This window comes from Ascaphus truei, chromosome 6, assembly GCF_040206685.1.
Source record: "Ascaphus truei isolate aAscTru1 chromosome 6, aAscTru1.hap1, whole genome shotgun sequence".
Lineage (NCBI taxonomy): Eukaryota > Metazoa > Chordata > Amphibia > Anura > Ascaphidae > Ascaphus > Ascaphus truei.
In genome coordinates, this window is record NC_134488.1 from 103,359,462 (window position 1) to 103,379,596 (window position 20,135).

General features: G+C 43.0%; 1 protein-coding gene across 2 annotated transcripts in view; it reads left to right on the forward strand.

Annotated features, from left to right (window-relative positions):
• Positions 1-20,135, forward strand: part of SYT5 (synaptotagmin 5) — a 121,463-nt gene that overhangs the window by 38,827 nt on the left and 62,501 nt on the right. The window lies entirely within an intron of this gene.

Sequence of the window (20,135 nt, forward strand, 5' to 3'; positions counted from 1 at the left end):
TTTTGTTTATTACAGTATATAGCCCAGATTGTTTTGGCACTGACATGGTTAATTGCACTTGTTTGGAGTGACGAGCTTACAGGCTGTTTTTGTGAATTGCTATTAAGTTTTCTTGAGGCTCTCGATGCAACAGCTGGAGGCACCAATACCGTATATGTATGTATGTATGTATGTATGTATTTTATGTATGTATGTATGTATGTATGTATGTATTTAATGTATGTATGTATGTACGTATGTATTTAATGTATGCATGTATGTATATCTTTATTTGTACAGCGCCATCCAGGCACATAGCGCTTTACAGTACACGTGACGTCATATTATAACATAATGGGAAAAAGCGCTTTCAGACATAATACATTAGGAAAATAAGTCCCTGTCTGTCTCGTAGAGCATACAATCTAAGTGGTTATTTGGATAACTAACTGGAGGCACCATTATATATCTAGATAAAGATATTTGTGGTTTTATTTTTTTGTTTTGAGTGCTGGGTCATCTGCTGCATTATGTTTTTGTTCATGAAAGTAATACAAACTGCATACAGAACGTCAAACTGGGCGATCTATCCATTTTGCCACTGAGATGGATTCTTCTGACCAATAATTAAACTGTCCCTACTGTATTTCTACAGTGTTTCTTACGTTGCCATAGCAACTAGGATATTTCCCAGGCCTAGATGTTTATTCTTACAGGTCCACCCACGCCAGTGGTAAAATAAATAAATATATAAGGTGGATTCATGTTTTAAAGTGTGAAGGCTAACTTCTCACCTCTCTGTGTTCGTCACCTCTCGTTTTCTGTCTGGTTCATCTGCCTTTCATTTTCTCTCGAGAGGTCAAGCTGGCTGATAAAAAGTGCTATTGTTTCTGATTAAAAAAATAATAATAATAAGATCTGCATTTATTTAGGGCAAAGTTTTTCGGGTTGGATTTTGGAAAGATTCAAGCAGTGTTTATAATGTAAAATGGGGTGGAGCTTTCCAAAATCAAGTGGTACTTTTTACCACATCGTGCCGAGACACCGGGCCTCCCTCCTTTTATTTTACCTGTACATTTACTCTTACTGTAGCTGTCTACGGTATTTTTCTGTATCTGCATTCACTTGCACCTGCTTTTACATGTCTTTAGCTTGCCTTACTGTCTGTTTCCCTTTCCTCTACCTAGAGATGCTTATGATAACAAATAAATCACGGCTGTATTCTTTCCACGTTCTTATGTTTTGTCCAAAGCTTTAAATTAATGGTAACAAAGATGATTACCATATTAGGAGAGATTCCCTTTGCGCCGATGAGGGGTATTGTATTGTATTGTGTCTTTATTTATATAGCGCAAATAATGTACGTAGCGCTTCACAGTAGTAATTGTCATGGAACAAGCACTACATTTCTGACTCACCCCCCTCTCTCCTTTGCAGCTTCTGCCTGTCAGATTTTATTCCCAGCTGCATGGAGTTTGCACACACATACTGTGCTTGTGTAACTTGCAACAATGTTGCATTTCTTGCCTCCGGGCATGGAATCAGTGAGCTGCTACTGCAGTTTCTGAGATCCTCACCAGAATGGGCTAGTCTGCCCCCCTCCTGTTTGTTCAGACATAGTCTGCCCCTAGACTATTCCTTTACCCACACTGCACCTCACTTCCTTTTCCACCCTGGAGACAGTGAGTAAAGAACCCCTTCTCTGTTCACCCCCCATGGTGAGGCCATCTCTTTTTACCGGTTTCTAACTAATAATCACCACCACACACCATCCACAAGTATCTGTATCCTGCTGCCTTTTCCCAATAAAGTGGAGGAAATATTACAGCGCTTGGAGTGATTTAAAAGGGAACTGTGTTAATGCTATCGGGAGCCATTCACACCAAACGTGACCCTGGCTTCAGAAAAGTAATACATGTGGTAATCATATAAATAACAAATAATATAAATAACAGGTCATGGGAATAAGTGCTTCAGACATAAACGTAACATTTAAGAAGAGGAGTCCCTGCTCCGAGGAGCTTCCAATCTAATTGGTAGGTAGGAGGAACGTACAGAGACAGTAGGAGGGCATTCTCTACCTCGCCCGAAACCCTCACTCAACAGGGCCTGGGGAGGAAGAGAGATAGGGGGGTGGAGTGAGAGAAGATAGGGGGAATAAGAGAGAGAGTGGGGATAAGTGAGGGGAGAGTGTGTGAGAGAAGAGGGAGACTGAGAGAGATAAAGTGAGAAGAAAGGGGGAAGTGAGAGAGCACAGAAGTAACAGAGAGGGTGGAGTAAAAGAGAGAGGGAGGAATGAGCGAGAGATAGAGAGAGACAGGAGGGAGAAATAAATGGTGGAGTGAGAGAAATGTGGGAGAGAGAGGGGAGAGTGAGCGGGCGACAGGTTAGAAGAATATTGAGTGAGACAGGGGGAGTGTAAGAGGGAGAGAAAGAGAGAGAGGGATGGGGGAAGAGGTTAGAGTGAATGAGAATTGGGAGTTAGAGAGAGAGGGGACTCGCAGGACCACTGATAGGGGAGGACACTCTAGGTCAACAGTTAGCGTCCACCCCCTCACCCTAGTCAACAGTTAGGACATGAACCTCTCCCCCGCTGAACAACCTATCAGCAACCCTGCCCCCCACCCCGCTTAACAACCCAGGGCCCGGGTGGAGTCCTGGGATAGCGGTCAACTGCCCGGATATAAATATTCGGGTGACCCTGAACATTGACATTTAATGCTTGGCAATTTTTGGGGAAAAAGAAAAGAGCACGTTTCTTCTGGTTGGCAAACTTTGGCGAGAAATGTCACACATATACAGTATAGTGCCAAATGTATCCCTCAACTAGACCTGTTATAATTATAGACCTGTCAACTCGCACTGATCTCAAGTCAGTCTCAGATTTTTAGCATCATCTATCACGTAGACTTGTATTGAGCCCCACTGCTACAAATCAGTGCTTTTCCATTAAAAGCCAGATGTAACAATTTTTGTATGCTGTTTTATAACCCAATAAAATTTCAGTTACAAAAAAATAAATAAAAAAAGCCATTTCTTTGGTCCTTAAACTTCACCGATTTGTGTCTTTGGAGGTTGACATCTCTGAGTAGTTTTGCTTTGTTACTGAAAGACCAAAGTAATGTGATCAATGCTTTATTTTCTTATTCCTTTGGCAGGAAAAGGGTTAACCCTTTTTTAATGCACTCTGGGGCTCTGATCTGGGAATGCCACCTGGCCTCGGATTAAAGGGGAATCTTAAACCAGTGAGGCTGTTTACTTTGGGATTAGAGATTTGAAAAACCTAAACTAAAAGGGTTCTTTGTGTCTGCTCTGATCCGCTGCAATCAAGTATTATTTCTCCTTGATCTATAAATGTACACCCCTTAAACCTTTCACTGTCTCTGTCACCAAAAGGTTTATGTGCTTGAGAAACTAAACACTGTAGTGTAATCCCATGCATTGCAAGCTACATCAGCTTTGAATGATTTCAACTTTCATTCTTGCAGAACGGAATGCAAATAAAAAAAGTGCATCTTTTTATAGCATCCATGTTCCTCTGCATAATGTGCTGGATGCCTCATTATCATTTATATTAATAAAAGAAAAGCTGTTTAGGACCAATAACTGACACAAGCACGCTTTAGGGTTCATAGACTAAAAATGACATTTAACTGAAGATCTGTATATAACACCCCTTCCCTCCTCCTCAGGGAGATTGTGGCCGATACGGGTGTTATGGTGCTAAAATGTTAGGCTTACAAGAGGCCTAAGCCTCCGCGCTTGGGGAGCCTGGGGTGACTGGTGCAGTGCCTCCACCATTGAGGCTCCCTCCTGGGTACTCGGGTACACCAGGGTATACTCAGACAGGCTGCATCTGTGATCCCATTTTTCAAGGCCTCCAACATAATCCCCGTCTCGCCTTATGTCCGGTAGCATTGCGCGGCCATTCCACCAGGCCTGGGGAATCCTCCGCCGTGGTTCCGTCTGCTCCGCTGAATTGTCCGCACACTAAGGGGGCAAGTCCCTTACTATTGGCCTGCCCTACAATACTCCAATGCAGTGTAGGGGAACTAGCTGGTGCTACGGGGGAACGGTTCTGGCCTAGTCTAGAGGCTTGTCTAGCTCCCCAGACACTACCTCTCCCTTCGCCGGCTCCGTCAGGACTGAGCACGCCGTCTCCAGTCCGTGGAGGATATCCTGAATGACAGGACCTCCTCTTCCTGCAGCGCCAACCTCAACATGGCCGCTGCCTTACACACAGTCCTTATGTATGTGGTTGCGCCAACCACGCGACGGGACCACTGCCAGGGAGGAGACAATTGAGGGTACCCTGCACCATGTATTAGAGAGATCAATGATGGTAATTCTGAGTGAGACTCACTTCTAAGAGTAAAGTTTGTCCGGCCTCTAAAAGTCACAGAAGTGGATTTAAAAATGCATGACCTTTTCCAGAAGCAAATAAGACCGTACATGTCTTTTTTAGTACTGCTAGAGATCTATGAAGCGTTTATTTGCCAAGCCGTAAAGTCTTATTCCCAGTTCAATACAATCCGTCTGACACCTTTTTCCAAGTACTATATTGGCAATCTACTGTAAGAATCAAACATTTTTTTTTTTCGCAGTCAGATACAATAATGTTTCATTTTACAAAAGCTATACTTCAGTATCCATTGGGGCACATGCATCAGGTACCGGTACCTGTTCCGGCGTTACCTCCCATTCAAGTTAATGAGAGTTAACGCAGGAACCGGTGCGATAACCCGTACCGGCAGTTGATGCATGTGCCCCACAGTGTACTGAATGTATTAGGCATGCACTCTTCTGGAGCGATTAAGGCAAGAGCGTTTGCGAGCATGAAATCACAGTTCACTTGAGCGTTGATTGTGTGCTCAAAAGCGATTGTGCGCATTAGTCAATCAAGCCCCTGGGGAGCAATTTATCAACCTCCACAAAAATAGGTCTAGCTGCAGAGAAAAAAAAGAACGTTTAGCTGCTTCAAATGTAAGATGCTTGTGGAAGTCGCAGCCGCCTCCACCCACCCATTTTTTCAAGTTTAAATATGATTATTTATTTATTTTGACATAATATGAGTTGGGGTAGTTGCTGGAGCGGAAATGCACTATATTTAGCCCTTGTCCATAGGCTACGTAGCTTTTTCTTTCACTTTATAGCACCATCCCCCCCTAGAGCCTATAAATGAAACCCATACAGTATAATGTTAGTACAATGTCTGACCCTCTGAGCATGCCCATCACCTTTAAAAAGAGTCGTACACAAACATGATTAATCTCTAGCTCCTGGGTTTACCATGGTCAATGTAAGGCTCCGGCCCCCTTCACTCCGGCAACGCTGGGATCCGAGCTCCTTGGACTCGCGCGCAGCTGGCGACACTGGGGGCCTAGCTTTAGACTGCCCTTGGCACTGAAGAGAGCTTCATGTTAAACTCCCGGACACTTAATATTGCAAAACGCTTGTATCTCCTGACCAGAACAAAGCATTACATTGAAACACGGATTGCTGCATTAAGAAAAACAATTGTGTGTGTGCTGAGCACGCACATTTTAAGTGACACTTCTTTGACTTTTGTCACAGAAATTGTATTTGTGCTGGTGATGTTTTTAATTAAAATGCAAAATACAATTTCATTGACAAAACGCAAATAAATTTGACTTAGAACGCGCGTGTCCCCTGTATTAGCTATTTGCACTAACTGTGAATTCCTTGTTTGTGTGTGTGTTTGTGAAAGTGTGTGTGTGTGTGTGTGTGTGTGTGTGTATGTATGTGAGTGTGCCTTTGTGTGTATGTGACAGTGTGTGTGTGTGTGTGTGTGACAGTGTGTGTGTGTGTGTGTGTGTGTGTGTGTGTGTGTGTGTGTGTGTGTGTGTGTGTGTGTGTGTGTGTGTGTGACAGTGTGTGTGTGTGACAATGTGTGTGTGTGACAGTGTGTGTTTGTGTGTGACATAGGGGGTGTGGTTGGTGTGCACTCCGCGTCCTCTGGTGCTGCTGCCCATGCGCAACGCGCTGCCGAGCTCCAGAGGCCTCTGCGCATGCGCGCCGGAGACCTCTGCTCGTATACTGGCTGAGTATCCTGTTATGCATGCGCAACCTTGCACATGCGTTGAGGGGGACGGCTGCCGGTGTGAATGTGTATGTGATGGCAGACGGCACCGCTGATGTCTGCGCAGAGATGAACTGTGGGCATGGAGGTAAGTGCATGGCTTACGGCTTCACCTGCCAGCACTGACGTCATTTCCATAACCCACTTCCGTCTCCAGAAACAGCGATTTGGTCCCACTAAAGAAGTTTCACTTAAAAAAAGGAGGCTCTGGGATCACCCAACAGCAATAATGCCAATGATGTTGCAGCTATCTATTGGGTCCCAGCAAGTGAAATGCCATGTTGGGTTGGGTTGGGGTGGGTGGGGGGTGAGGGGGTGGGTGGGGGGGTGGGTGTTTAGAGGGATTGTTGCTTTAAACAATTGTCACACATTTCATCTATATCGTCATCCAGAGCGGGTTATTGCATGTCTAGCGAGGTGAGGTTCTGGGAAGCTAAGGAAAAGAAAACAATGAACATCCCAGACTTCATAACCAGGCTTATACAACCCATTATATTATATATAACTCCCTACTTACTCAAACATAATTCCCCAAATCGCACGGTGTTACACGTGGGTTTGCTTCGGCAAAACATTGCTGTTGGTACCCTGATGCTTACAGAGACATATTTAAAATTCCCATCTAACTAAACATCAAATGTATGGCTAAATGGGCATTGCCATCCCGGGATACATATCCTTGTTCACTTATTGATATATTGCCTGCTTCTGTTGTAAAGCAATGTGTGGCACTCAGAAGGACCTGCAAAGCGTGTCTGCTCAATAAATTGCAAGTCAAATCTTCATCTCCTGGGTCACTGGTTACTACACAGGGACATATACCATTCAGAGACATCTTTGTCTGACTAGGCTCTGAAACACAAAGAGACAGAACATTAACAGCTTCACACAGTGTTTGCACAGGTGTTTAAAGATGCAGTTGCACCTGGCAACATATATTAGTTTTGCAATAAGAAGCGTTCAGCCATGTAACATCTTGAAGCCATGTCATGTGATATCAAACACACCCGGCTTTCTTTGTTACAGGATAGGTACAGGAACAATGCAACAGTGGATTCGAGGCTGTAATGGTCAGCGCTTGCCCCCAAATATATATATCATTAATTCTTCAAAATGCTGGATTACATGAAAAAAAAAAGGGTTATAGACCCAGGGTCAAAATGAGCTAGTGAAAGCAATTTGTACAAATAATATATGTTTACACTGTATATTGTGCACTGCCTAAGTGGGACTACAGCGTGAAACCTTGTGAAAACTGGAGTAGCTGTGAGGATTGAAGTTGATAACATAATTGGATTCTTCCAGTCTCTGTGTCTCATCCCTTTCTGTTACTATATGTATGACTCGCTCGCTCCCACCTTCTCTTTCTCTCTCCTCGCCCCTTTTGTTTGTTTTTTTGTTTTTCATTCTTATTCTCCTTTCTTCTCTGAATGACAGTCAGTTTGTCTTATTTTTATTTGAAAATAAATAAATAAAATAATTTGCCAACCCTTTTTTTGTCACTTCAGCTCTTTCATCTTCTTGGAGCTGTTAGAGGATGGTGGGAGACAAGGTTGCTAAGCAACATCTCCTCCTCTTAGCTGCTTGATAACCAAAGTCTTTAAAAAAAAAAAAAAAAAGAGCCGGCTGGTAGGGATTGGAAGATGTATTTCGGCACAAAAGCACAAACCCAAGCTGGGCGAACACTTTGTTTCTAAGTAAGCAGTACACTATGGGTTATTCATTAAACTATGATAGTGCTGATCGGGGAGCTATTGCACGGAAACGCCCACTGTCTTCAATAACAGTTGTCCCTGACCTTAACCCTTACTCTATAATTCCTTAGGTTAATCCCTACCCTAACCACTAAAACCCCTAAAGTTAACCCCTTACCCTAACCACTAAAACCCCTAAAGTTAACCCTTACCCTAATCACTTAAACCCCTAAAGTTAACCCCTTACCCTAATCCACTAAAACCGCTAAAGTTAACTCTTACCCTAATCACTTAAACCCCTAAAGTTAACCCCTTACCCTAATCCACTAAAACCGCTAAAGTTAACCCCTTAACTACTAAAACCCCTACAGTTAACCCCCTCAGCACTAAAACATACCTTCTTGTAGAAGTGGCGGTCGGCGCAGGTTCCAGCGAAGGATCCGCCGCGGCGGAGGGTCCGTCTGCCGCCGAGTGCCGACGGCCATTTGGCCGCTATCCAATGTCCCATTCTGATCTATATTTCTTCTTGCGTATGTGCTCAATAGCAGTCCTTTCCATTGTCTGTATTGCTGATGGTTTGCAGGCTCTTTTCTTTGCTGCTTTGCTTTGAAGGAGAAATGAAAAATCTTGCTGGTAAGAATATTTACAGTCAGTGCTGTATACAAAAAAATTTTCCAGCCTTTTTTAATTTTTTTTTTTTTTTTAAAAGATCAGATTCTTACCAGAAAAAGTGTTGTTTGCACATCATTTTCACTTTGGAACATTTGAGCTCCGGGAACCCCCAGTTTCCCAAGATAGTTACCGGTGAATGTAACATGTTCCTGTCTCCTCCGGGGAAACAATATTGTATTGTATTGTATGTCTTTATTTATATAGCGCCATTAATGTACATAGCGCTTCACAGCAGTAATACACGGGGTAATCAAATAAATAACAGATCATATAAATAACAGGTCATGGGAATAAGTGCTTCAGACATAAAAGTAACATTAAGGAAGAGGAGTCCCTGCTCCGAGGAGCTTACAATCTAATTAATGGCAGCATCCGTTGCAGCTTCCTATCAGCCCATGTGATGCAGGGGATTTACTTAGCAGGGCATATTGGCTTTAACTTTATCAACAAGAATATCGAGCAGTAGGGGGGGTCCCCAGAGTTAAACCGTGCTAATTTCAGCTTTGGGGAACCCCTTGGTTCCAATCTGGTAATAAATAAGGTGGGAAGAGGGTGAGAAGGGCCTGGGTGAGAACTGCTGCTTTAAAGGAGAAATCCAAGATGGTTTTTGTATCCTTTTTAATACAGGTTTGAAGCAGGGGTTTCCGTAGCTCACCCCAATTACATGTTAGCTTTCCTGCTTCTAGCGATACTTACCTCCAAAGTGGGTGCTGGTATCGCCTGCAGTTCTCAGCAGTTTAGCCCCGGGCACATGGACCAATAGGAAGCCGCACCAGATGATGTCATTGCTTCCTATTGGCCAGCAGGGCCCGGGGGCTTTGAAAAGCAGCCATATAGTGAACCCTGGAGTGGCTGCCAACACCCATTACGGAGGTAAGTACCTCCGTAAGCAGAAGCTCCCCGGATCTGAAATGAATGGGGTTCAGCTGCAGGGGTACCTCCTGCTTCAATCCTGAATTAAAGAAATGAAAAGATAAATAAATAAAAATAGCTAGATAATTAGATTGCCTCTTTAGTTTGGGCTGATTGACATTTGTTTTGCTTTTTTTTTTTTTTTTTTTACAGATCTCCTCTTGCTCTTTCCTGGGCGTTTTAAATAATAAATGTCCGGGAGGTTAGAATAGAGCTCTCCCCAGAACCAAGTGTAGTTCAAAAATGACCATGGTAACCCTAGATATTGGAGACTAAGATTAGGATTTGTAACACTAAAACATTTTTTTTTATTTTTGGTTAAAGAGCAGGACAGGACGCTAACATTACACCTCAGATCCACCAAGCTCTGTAAAGTCATTTAACGTGACATTAAACTAACTTAATGTCACGTTAGCACTAACGGTGTATTTTCAAAGGACATTAATGTAATGTTAAATCATGTTTCACCCGTAACAATAATGCCGTTAGTTAGTTATAAGATGCAAATAATATGTAAATGAGAATTATCATCACATCGCATATCCACAAAACGTTAATGTGGAGACTTACCGTTATTTACTGTAGGTCATACCTAAATGTGGCCTTACATCCAGATACTGATATAGGCTTTAATAGTGTATGAATGGGTGTAACACCAGAGTAACACATAATGTAACTAACATAGGGTTATTTCCTGCCATTATTTCCCTCTCCTCTCTCTTGAAGAGCTATTTCGGGGTGTGGATAGGGGTAACACTAAGACGTACTTAATGTCACGTTATTGGACGATGACGTAACGTTATGCCATGATAACATGGCGGTCAGCTTGTGCTAATGAGATGTAGAACAGCCATTATTTTTCCATATAACTAGCTTTGAGGATATTCGTTAACCTCAGGGAAAATAACGTCCACTCCTGTTTTAGGGAATATGTTATGAGCCCTGATTTAATGGAGCCTTCTTTATCTGGCTCTACGTGAGTTAAACTGGACTGGATTGCTGCTTTAGCAGAGACGTGTACTGTACACTATCAGTGTTTCACCTCCATTTGTCCCCATGTCCGCCGCCCCTAGGCACTTACATATGCCGCCGCTTCATTTCTGCCGCCCTCCACCTCCTTCCGATTCGCAGCGTGAAATGACGCCACGGACGTCACCAAAGTGACGTCACATGGCGTCTCGTTGCCATGGTAACGTGTTTGCCATGACGTCATTTGAGGCGCCCGGCATATGGAAGTGACTTCCCATCAGGCCCGATAGGCCCAAGAGAGCGGAAAATGTATATGGGGGGTGGACATTTTTGACGTCCCAAAGTGTTGCTGCCCTGGGCGGCTTAATGGGAGGAGCTGCCACTGCACTTCATCTGATGTACTAACGTTTTAGCGTTTTCTTTTCAGGCTCTTCTTTACACGCAGCCTTCAGAGCTGGTAGTTTTACTCAGGAGCGCTGGTGCAAATATGTGTATCCTCTTTGCTGCAAAGACGGCCTGCAGAGCAATCCTTTCTGGCAATAGAGGAGATAATGCGCTTGTATCCCCAGTTTAAAATATCTTTTGAGTTCTCCAAAATTCCTTAAATCCACCTTTCCTCACCTCCTCCTCGTCTACACCATGGAGGCAAAACAGATGCCCTGCTCATTAAACAAAGAACCTGCCCAGGCCTTTAAATCCTTCCTGTATTCTTTCCTTAGTAATTTATGTCCCTCTTTATTTTGCCAATGTAAGTAGAGGATAGGACAGATGGCAGAGGCTTAGTTTATAGTGATGTGTGTCCATTAAAAGAACTAGTGCTGCTCAGTGATTACTCGCTAGGACGGAGGATTACTTCGCAATGACAAAGGAAGTCTTGCATAATTGCTCTGTTGGAAATACTTTGGAAGGAAAGGCGATTGCAGGGTATGAATATTGTGTTGGATGGAGTAGACTTTAAAGGCCCAGTACCATTTAGGTTAAAAATACTAACACACACAGACACAGAAACCCTCCCTGTTCGGCTTCTAGGGAGATTACATCGGTGTGTTATGTTTGGCTACTCCGCATGTGTTACCTTTTTTTCGGGCTGAAGTCAGGCGGATGGGCGATGAGGTAGCAAGGTTGTAGAATAATAGGAACTTTTGTCATACAACTGTCTTTTATTCAGGTCCCCAGGGCACGGGACAGCACACCACACTTTATAATTATAATTGTTTGTTCTATACAACGTTGTAGTGTTTCTTTATTGTTATCGATGCTTTATGTGCTTCCATGAATGCCCACTCTTAACACTCAGAGGGAGTTATATACCTTAGTTGCTTGACTGTTCTGAGAACCGCCCCCCTTCTTTTTTCTGTTTGGGATACCCCTCTGTATTAGGTAATGCGAGGGAATCCTAGCGGGTCCTGTACAAGTGACCCCAATACCTTTGGTCTTTGCGGGAACTGCCACTTCCCTGCAGCCGGAGAGAACTGTTAATACAGATGCGCTGTTTTAGCCGTTCCGACAACCCCCAGGAGTCCTCGTTACTGAGGCCCCCAGTGGTGTTCCATTTCATCAGATTTTGAAGCTTATAGGGACCCCCAGAACAGAAAACATGTGAGACCCTATAGGTGATGTCCGAGTGGTTAGAGTTAGAGCCCGAGATAGAGACATATTGGGATTAACCCGATAGGTAGGAGTAAAACCAGTTGAAAGCGTGTTCCCCTATTCCAGAGCACTGAAGCTTGTTTAACAATATTGGAGGCAGGAAGGAATGTATTTTTCCCCTTATGAGATATCATTAGATCAGGGCTGCGCAAACTGTGGGGCGCGGCGTTTACAGAGGTCAAATGATGCCGCACGGGTCACATGACGTCGTGATGTCAGAAACGCCAGAGAAAAGTTGGGGGGGGGGGGTGCAAGCAGGGGGGCCCAGATGAAAAAGTTTGCGCACCCCTGCATTAGATGATATCTGACTGAGGTCCTTGCTAAGTACAAATATAGGATAAAGTATCTGTCTAAATTTAGCATAGGTTGAACTTGATGGACGTAGATGTTTTTTTTTCAATCTCATCTTCTATGTAACTATGTAACAAGATAACATGATCAACAGTATCAAAAGCCTTTGCAAAATCTAGGAATATTGCACCAGTCAGTTGTCCCAGTTCCATTCCACTTTGTATCTCGTTGCAAACTTTTAAGAGGGTAGTTACCGTGGAGTGGTTTGGGGCAAAAGCCATTGACTTGAAGCTTGATGAATAGAAAACCCCCATAGAAAGAATCAACCCCCATTCACTGACCACCAATTTCACATGTTTAACAAGTGTTACAGTTTGATCTTCAAGGAATGATCTATTCTCAGATCAGAGAACAAATAGACGCTGAAAACCCATCACTGTTGACTACAACTGACATGCTATATTACATAATACATTATATTATATTTTGACACTTCCTTCCGTTCTACAAGAGTTCACACGTTGCAAATACTAGATCACCCCATTGCCTGTGCCTGAAATTAGTGTGTTGACGGCTCTAAAATATTACATGTGATTTCTGAATGTGAGCAGGTATTTTCTACACTGGCTTATTTATTCAATAAGTCTCTAATCACATGAGTATGGCCTCTGACGGCACAAAGTAATGGTGGACACTTTCACTGGTGCATTGGTTTTGGTTCTATAAAAACCTCTTGTGTTTTGGTTTTGCCAGAACCTGATTGTGCTATAATTTGTTACACATTACAAACCAATCTCAAAATTAGCAGGAATTATTTTTAGAAATGTGTAGGCAAATGTTTCAAGCTTTGAACTTGTTGCAAAAGTTCATGGATGTTTTCATTCGCGCCCTCAACTGTTTGCCCACTTTGTTAAAAAATAAATAAAAAAAGAATCACAGGATGATCCATTCTCTGGTTTTGGCTCGAATTTTGCTCATATTCCAAAGTTTGTTCTTAGGCTCGACTCCAACTTCCAAATGAACTTCGACGTTTGCAAAGTTTGTATTTCAAACCCGCGAGCGCGCCTATCCTTACTATCTAATTGATAATGTAAGAATACAAAATCCTCTATTTGGAAAAACAACATTTCAGGAGAAAAAAAGGATCTTAGAAAAGATTAATTAGTCCACAGCGTTGTGCAGTTACTGTGTCGCTTTCATTTAATTTCTTTCATATGAAATCGTCATTTATCTTTATTAAGTCCTGTCCAGAATTTTGCTGTCATTTACATGCAGTGGAATTAAGTACCTTGGGCATTGTTTGTATTAGAAGCTAGCAGCCCCGCAGGGCAGTCATATACAGAGAAGATACAGTATTACATCTTTCCCTTTTGCACCCTTTATTTCATTCATGGTTCACTGTGCGCATGTAGAATGTAGCAGTACCCACTGTAATTGCAAAGCATCAGCAAGGTTATAGGGTAGGAGCTGGGGCAGCACAAATTAGGACTAGGAGGGAATTAAAACCTTTAAAATTCCCACTGATCAGAAATATATTACACAGATGACCAAACCTACTGCAATGCCAGACCTCTCAGTACAGCTCAACCCTGTTATAACGCGATCCGTTAAACGCGAATCCGCTTCTAACGGGATACAAGCGTGGCTCCCAATTTTTGTATTTAGGAATACTTTACAACACGATTATTGGTATCCTAAATACTTTATTGTACAACCTCTGCTCGTGCACTGGCCTGATTATTCTTCTGCGCATGCTTTGAGGGGGATAGCAGCCGGTGTGAATGTGTATGTGATGGCAGATGGCGCTGCTGATGTTTTCGCAGAGATGGACTGTGGGCATGGAGGTAAGTGCGTGGCTGACGGCTTCATCTGCCAGCACTGACGTCATTTCCATAACCCACTTCCGTCTCCAGAAACAGCGATTTGGTCCCACTAAAGAAGTTTCACCTCAAAAAAGCGAGGTTTTTAGGAGCGGTTTTCATAATGGAGCTACGAGAATTGCAGTCGTCATCCAAAAATGTGTGTTCGAGGCTTTTTTGACAAATTGATCGGATTGGCTGAGCCAGAGTGAAACCGCTTTAAAAAAAAAAAAGCCTTTTCCGCACGGATAGGATATGCGAGAAGGGCTTATAGCATAGCAAAGCATGTCAATCCAATCGGAAAGGGCTCTTTAGACACGAATTGACACCCTTTGGAGATGCTAAAATAAGCCCTCTTGTCATTTGCGTGTTCTCATACCTTTTTATTGTGCCTTCTCCCTGATCAAAATGTGTGGTACCATTGCTTTCTTAAGCTTTTCAGTGCCAGAGGTCCTCCGGCATTTGTGGTCACGTGTTCGCTTCAGCAGGGATCATCGACACCAAGCTGACAGAAACGATTGGGCCGACTGTTCCAATCAGCCCCTTGGAAAACGAGTATTTCTCCATGATGTACTTGCTACGTTAATAGGGCCACTGGCATGCCAGGGCCTGTCAGGCACATCATCATGGCACTGAAAAGGTTAATGACAAATTTACACTTTAATTTATTTAAAAAAATAAAATAAAATAAAAAGTATATTATAATATTATTTTTTTTCATTATTCTTTCAGCAACATAAACCTTTTAAATTGGGGACTAACGAATGTTGTACCAATAGTACCAATATTACAGACTGTGCAATATGTATGATATAGTGATTTATTTTCCATTGAATGACTAAAATATGAATGGTTGACTTTTGGCTCTCTGGACAAAATCATTTTGTACTTCACAATTCTGGAGAAATGCGATATGAAATGTGCCCTCTTCCAAGATGGCTGCTAGGGAACATCCTGCCTCCGAGTAGCCAGGGACACAGTGATAGGCTGCTGACAGCTTCATGTTTAGGGCCATTTTAGGCACCCAAAAATGTTGGTATGTCATAGGGAAACAACTGGGCGACTCACGGGAATAAGCAGCAAACATAAGAAAATAAAATGATTGAGTAGTACAATGTGCTACTTTAATACCCCCCAGTTGCCTTAACCCTTTGGGCTTTGGGTGCAACAGGGGATTGCTTTGAAATATATTGCAGGCTTATCTGACGTGCCAAGGGGTTAATGAGAACCATTCGCTCTTATTTTTAGATACAGGCGGGCCCCGCTTCTTGGCGTGTCAGTACAGAGAAGGGGGCCGTCAAGTCTGCGCATGTCCGCAAAGCGCGTGACCGCACGAGCGATGAAACGCGGCAGCGTTTTGAGCGACAAAAGATTTTGATTGTCTCGCCCAGGCCGGGTCACGGGGGAGCGGTTCAGCCAATGAGGGCAAACCAGTCTCGTAACGTCACGGCCACGCCTCCGCGTCGCTGTGGATGTCAGTCCACCGATTGCTCGGCCGACAGGTGCGCGTGACGCCATGCGTTCCGTTGCGTGGGTGCCCACTATATCCTAGGCCTAAGAAGTGCATATCTGTAAGGCACTGCATTCGGAGGCTTAATAATAGCACCAGCTCTAACCGGGCACTTTAATACCTCTTTCAACTTTGGAAAGGTATAGTTGCATGTGTGCTTAACTCATGAATACATTTGAATGCAATTTATAATTAAATATATATTAAAATATAAATATTTAAAGAGTGTTTTTATTAGAACTGAATAGATAACCTATTATGTATATTAGGCCTCTGATTGATATGGTGATTCTTATGTGTTCTTGTCCTGATATCTTTAAACATATAGCTGCCCTGTATTCTCATGGCGGCTACAGGGTTATCGTTGAATTATTTCATTGAGTGCTTCACTTTTCTATGATGTCGGAAACTATGTCCTTTATTCTATAAAGTGCGTGAGTGCCAATCCAATTATATAGCATGGAAAGCCCCTTTGACTTCAATAGACTTTCCTTGCGATAGCATCATACTGTATCAGTGCTGCAGATGTAGCCTGGGTTATTTTAATGGTGGGGTACTGTAGGTTCTAATATTCTGAATTCTCACTACCATTGAATCCTATGGGAACGCTGTGAAATTCTGCGTTATATCGTGATATTCTCCATTATCAGTAAGTGAGCAGCTACATCTGTATCGCAATATATAGAATATAAGGGGCTATGTGTCAGAAGGATTGTTGCTGGTTAACCTCTTGCTGACAGGGAGCTTGCAATGCATCACAAAGCAGATCCCTCTCGTAGCACGTTTTCATCTACAGTACCTCCAGGCTCAGGAAACTGTGCTCTGTACAGCAAATAAACAGAGTGTTTTCATTCCCAGTGCTGCCCCTCCGGCAGGTTTCTCCAGAGCTAAATTAAATTAAGAAGAAATAAAGTGAAGAAGATCAAAGGCCTCTGAAAATACATTTCTTCCTGGCCCTTCCCGCCCACTGCCAGAGCTGGGCAAAGTCCTCCAAACTTGCAACAGCTGCCGTGCCTTGAGTCTCCATGCTACGAGCCTGTTTCCATGTCAATCAATACTCGTTACAGAGCAAATCCCTGGGTCCAACTCCAGTGAGGGTTTCCAAGAAGTGACAGGCAGACGGAATGGAAAAAACCTCATCACAGAGCTGGGAAAACGTCAGAGTGAGAAAGCAAAACAAAAGCTCCACATGAAAGCCATGCGCCAACCAACAGTTTGGATCCTTTGCAGGCTCAGAAAACTATAATTGGACCACGCATGTCCCTTCTTTAAATCTGATCCATAGACACATTCTCAACGGACACATTTTGAAAATTAAACTGGTCCAAATATTTAGTGTATAAAATATATTTCAAGGTACTGTACATGGGCTCTTTCTCAAATTATCATTGCCAGCAGGAAATGTACAGAACCCACACATTAAAATGTGTGTTTTTTAAAAAAAATCTTAATCTGTCTATCTATATACTGTATCTATCAGGTAAAAGAAATAAAATGTACAAAAAAAGCCCAGTGCAGGAGGGATCTGTAATACATTGCAGGTCCCTCTAAGAAATGGGTGAAAAGTAAATTACTGCAGTTGTAAAATAATAACAATGAAAATGTTCTACATTAAGGCCACTGCGTTTCTTTGAGGCCATCAGATTCCACGTAACTGGTCGGGAAAATATTACATAAACCTGTTTTTCAGGAGAGCAGCTTCCCTCTTTATTTTTTTAGAAATAAATGTTAGTCTGATTTTTTTTTTTTAACATAGCATCTGAAGAAATGTTGCAGTGTTATTTGTGCAGTTAACTGGCTATCTCGAACAGTGCCCCATTTAAAGGCTCAGCATTAGACAAACCTCGCGATTTACAAGTTAGCATATTAAGAGGACAATGTTTGCTAAGCGATAATGGGAAAGGCAGGGTTACAGATCTGGCCGAGACATGCAAATGCACCACTTGTTGGCTTTTTGTTTACTGCATAACAAGGGCTAAATTCTATATCCGTCTAAGCAGCCGATCAGGGCAAATTCACCTTATTCACGACCTTGGGCTAAAGTTTCGCACATGGCTACATTAGACTGAAGTTCGGTTTAGAGATAGCATTAGGTCAAGTCCTCATATACAACACGACAGACAGTTGGGGGGCTATGTACTAATGCTGCAGCTGAAGAAGCCCACACTTGTATTTCAAGTTTGCTGTGTTTTTAGGGCTTTATATCCATGCTGTTAATGAAGCACTTTGCACAGCATTGTGGATCCATTAATACTTGGCGGTAAATAGCAGTACTAACTAATAGCAACAATATGTCCCATATTTATTATAATTTGCTTTTAATTGTTGCATATGTGTAGGACCCCCAAATATGCATAAACCAGACCCCTATGATTCATCTGGATGCTATGAAAAGGCTTCCTACGCAAAGTGCTAAATGTGGTCTTAACAGTGATGGGAAAACCTTTCGCAAATCGAGCTGGGCAGAGGACAGCACATTGTTTAAGCAATTTGCTGGGTTTTTGGAATCAGTGCCACTTTTTAGCGTTTGTGCATTACCCCTTTTATGAATACTGTATTGCAGGTTCATCCTGCTAAAAATCATTGAGGGGGAACTTCTCACTGGAGGGAGAGAAGGGACAGCGGGCACTGCTAGGCAAATAGTGAAGGCTGGACTGCGCTGGGGTAAAAAATAGTTTATTTAGCCATATGCAAACAGGGATAAAAAGGGAAAGTCCCCCGTAGTAACTGTAACGCGTTTCAAAAGACCCGTACGGGTGAAACGCGTTAGAGTTACTACAGGGGACCTTCCCTTTTTATCCCTGTTTGCGTATGGCTAAATAAACAATTTTTTACCCCAGCGCAGTCCAGCCTTCACTATTTGAGTAGCAGTGCCCGCTGTCCCTTCTCTCCCTCCAGTGAGAAGTCCCCCCTCTGTGTACTACGAGCAGCGAGGAGCACGCATATCCGGATCCACCAGATGCAGTAAGTGGACTTCATTTCCAATATTTACGGAGTGTCCCCAGGAGGATTGGTCTCATGTGCGGATACATACACTGAAGGGGTCCGGTGCCGGTCGAGAGACCTCCCCCAGTCATCCCTCTCTTGTCATTACCGCTAACCCGTTCCCCACACTAGGGGTCAAGTCACTGGACTTTACTCACTCCGTTCATCATTGTATACATTCCGGACATACACTGGCAGTGTTGAGACTTTCTTTATGTTGTGGGAATACCTATACTCTGCAGCACACGTCATCGGGGTGATCATTCACCTCATTTTTTCCTGCTAAAAATCACCCAAGCACAATTGGTTTGTGAATAAGACATTACTTTGAATAAAACTGAAAACAAAATCAAAGGCACACCTGCTGTGAGAATGGACGCAATTTAAAATTCAACCAGATGCAGACTAAAACAATATTTACATCCCATATATAAAGTGTGTGTTAACTAAATGTAGTTATTACGGACATGTAAAGTGCATCTCTGCTTACAAACCTCTGACATGTCCTCTATGTGTTATAGTCAACCCATTTAAGGGGGCCGGGGCCCCCTCCTTCTGTCCCTGGAAGCAAGAGATGACAAAATAATTTTGAACACAAAACAATGACAGTACACATGTCACCTACAGTCAACAATAGCCAGTTGAATAAGCCGTTAAAATGTCATCTCTAATTCAAGCCCAGCAACCTTGCTGCCTAAGGATGTATCTCTGATTAGAGCAACTGCCACTTATACAAATCCTGATGTTCTGTACAAATCTCCTTCTACAGCAATGCCTCTTTGATGCAAACTCCCAGAGCCCACTTTTAACTCTGGTCTTTTTCTTATATCCTAATACGTTGTTTAGGGTCACAGGCATACTGGATGTAACAGAGCATACTGCAGACTCCTCCATAGTCCTTCCACTATAGCTGTCCCACTGACATCCAAATAGAACACAGACACAAGGGAGTTGGGTATAAAAGGCCACCGCTTTATTAGCACAATTAGCCCTGTACCACGGATCCACTTATAAGTGCCAGGGACTGGCCAAAAGGCTTTTGGATGTCTTCTCAAACACACACAACAAGGTGAGCCCTAATACCCAGCCATGTAGCTAAAGCCCTTGTTGCTACCTGAACTAACCACCTCCACCAGCTTTTGACATATCGCTGGCAAGGAGGGAGAGAGAGAGAGGGAGAGAGCTCAGCAGAGGCAGGTGTGCTGCACAGTAAAGGATAAATAGTTACAGTCTGTAAGGAACTATAAGGATAATCACAAAAAGTGGTTTATCTGTCCATTCTATATGCTGCATCTGCCTATGCTCAGTCCTCTGCCTATACCTGTTTTACCTGTAGCACATGTTCCATCCCCCTCTGGGATAACTTGGCTACGCTACTGCTGATGTAGTGCTGATTACCTGCGAGGTAACAGGAGAGATGAGTTGCGTGCGATAGTGTGGGGTTACAGGACAGTCTTTTTGGGGATCCGCTGGTTCTTCTTCTCTTGGTGTCAGCGCCTCCAGACATAGTGGGT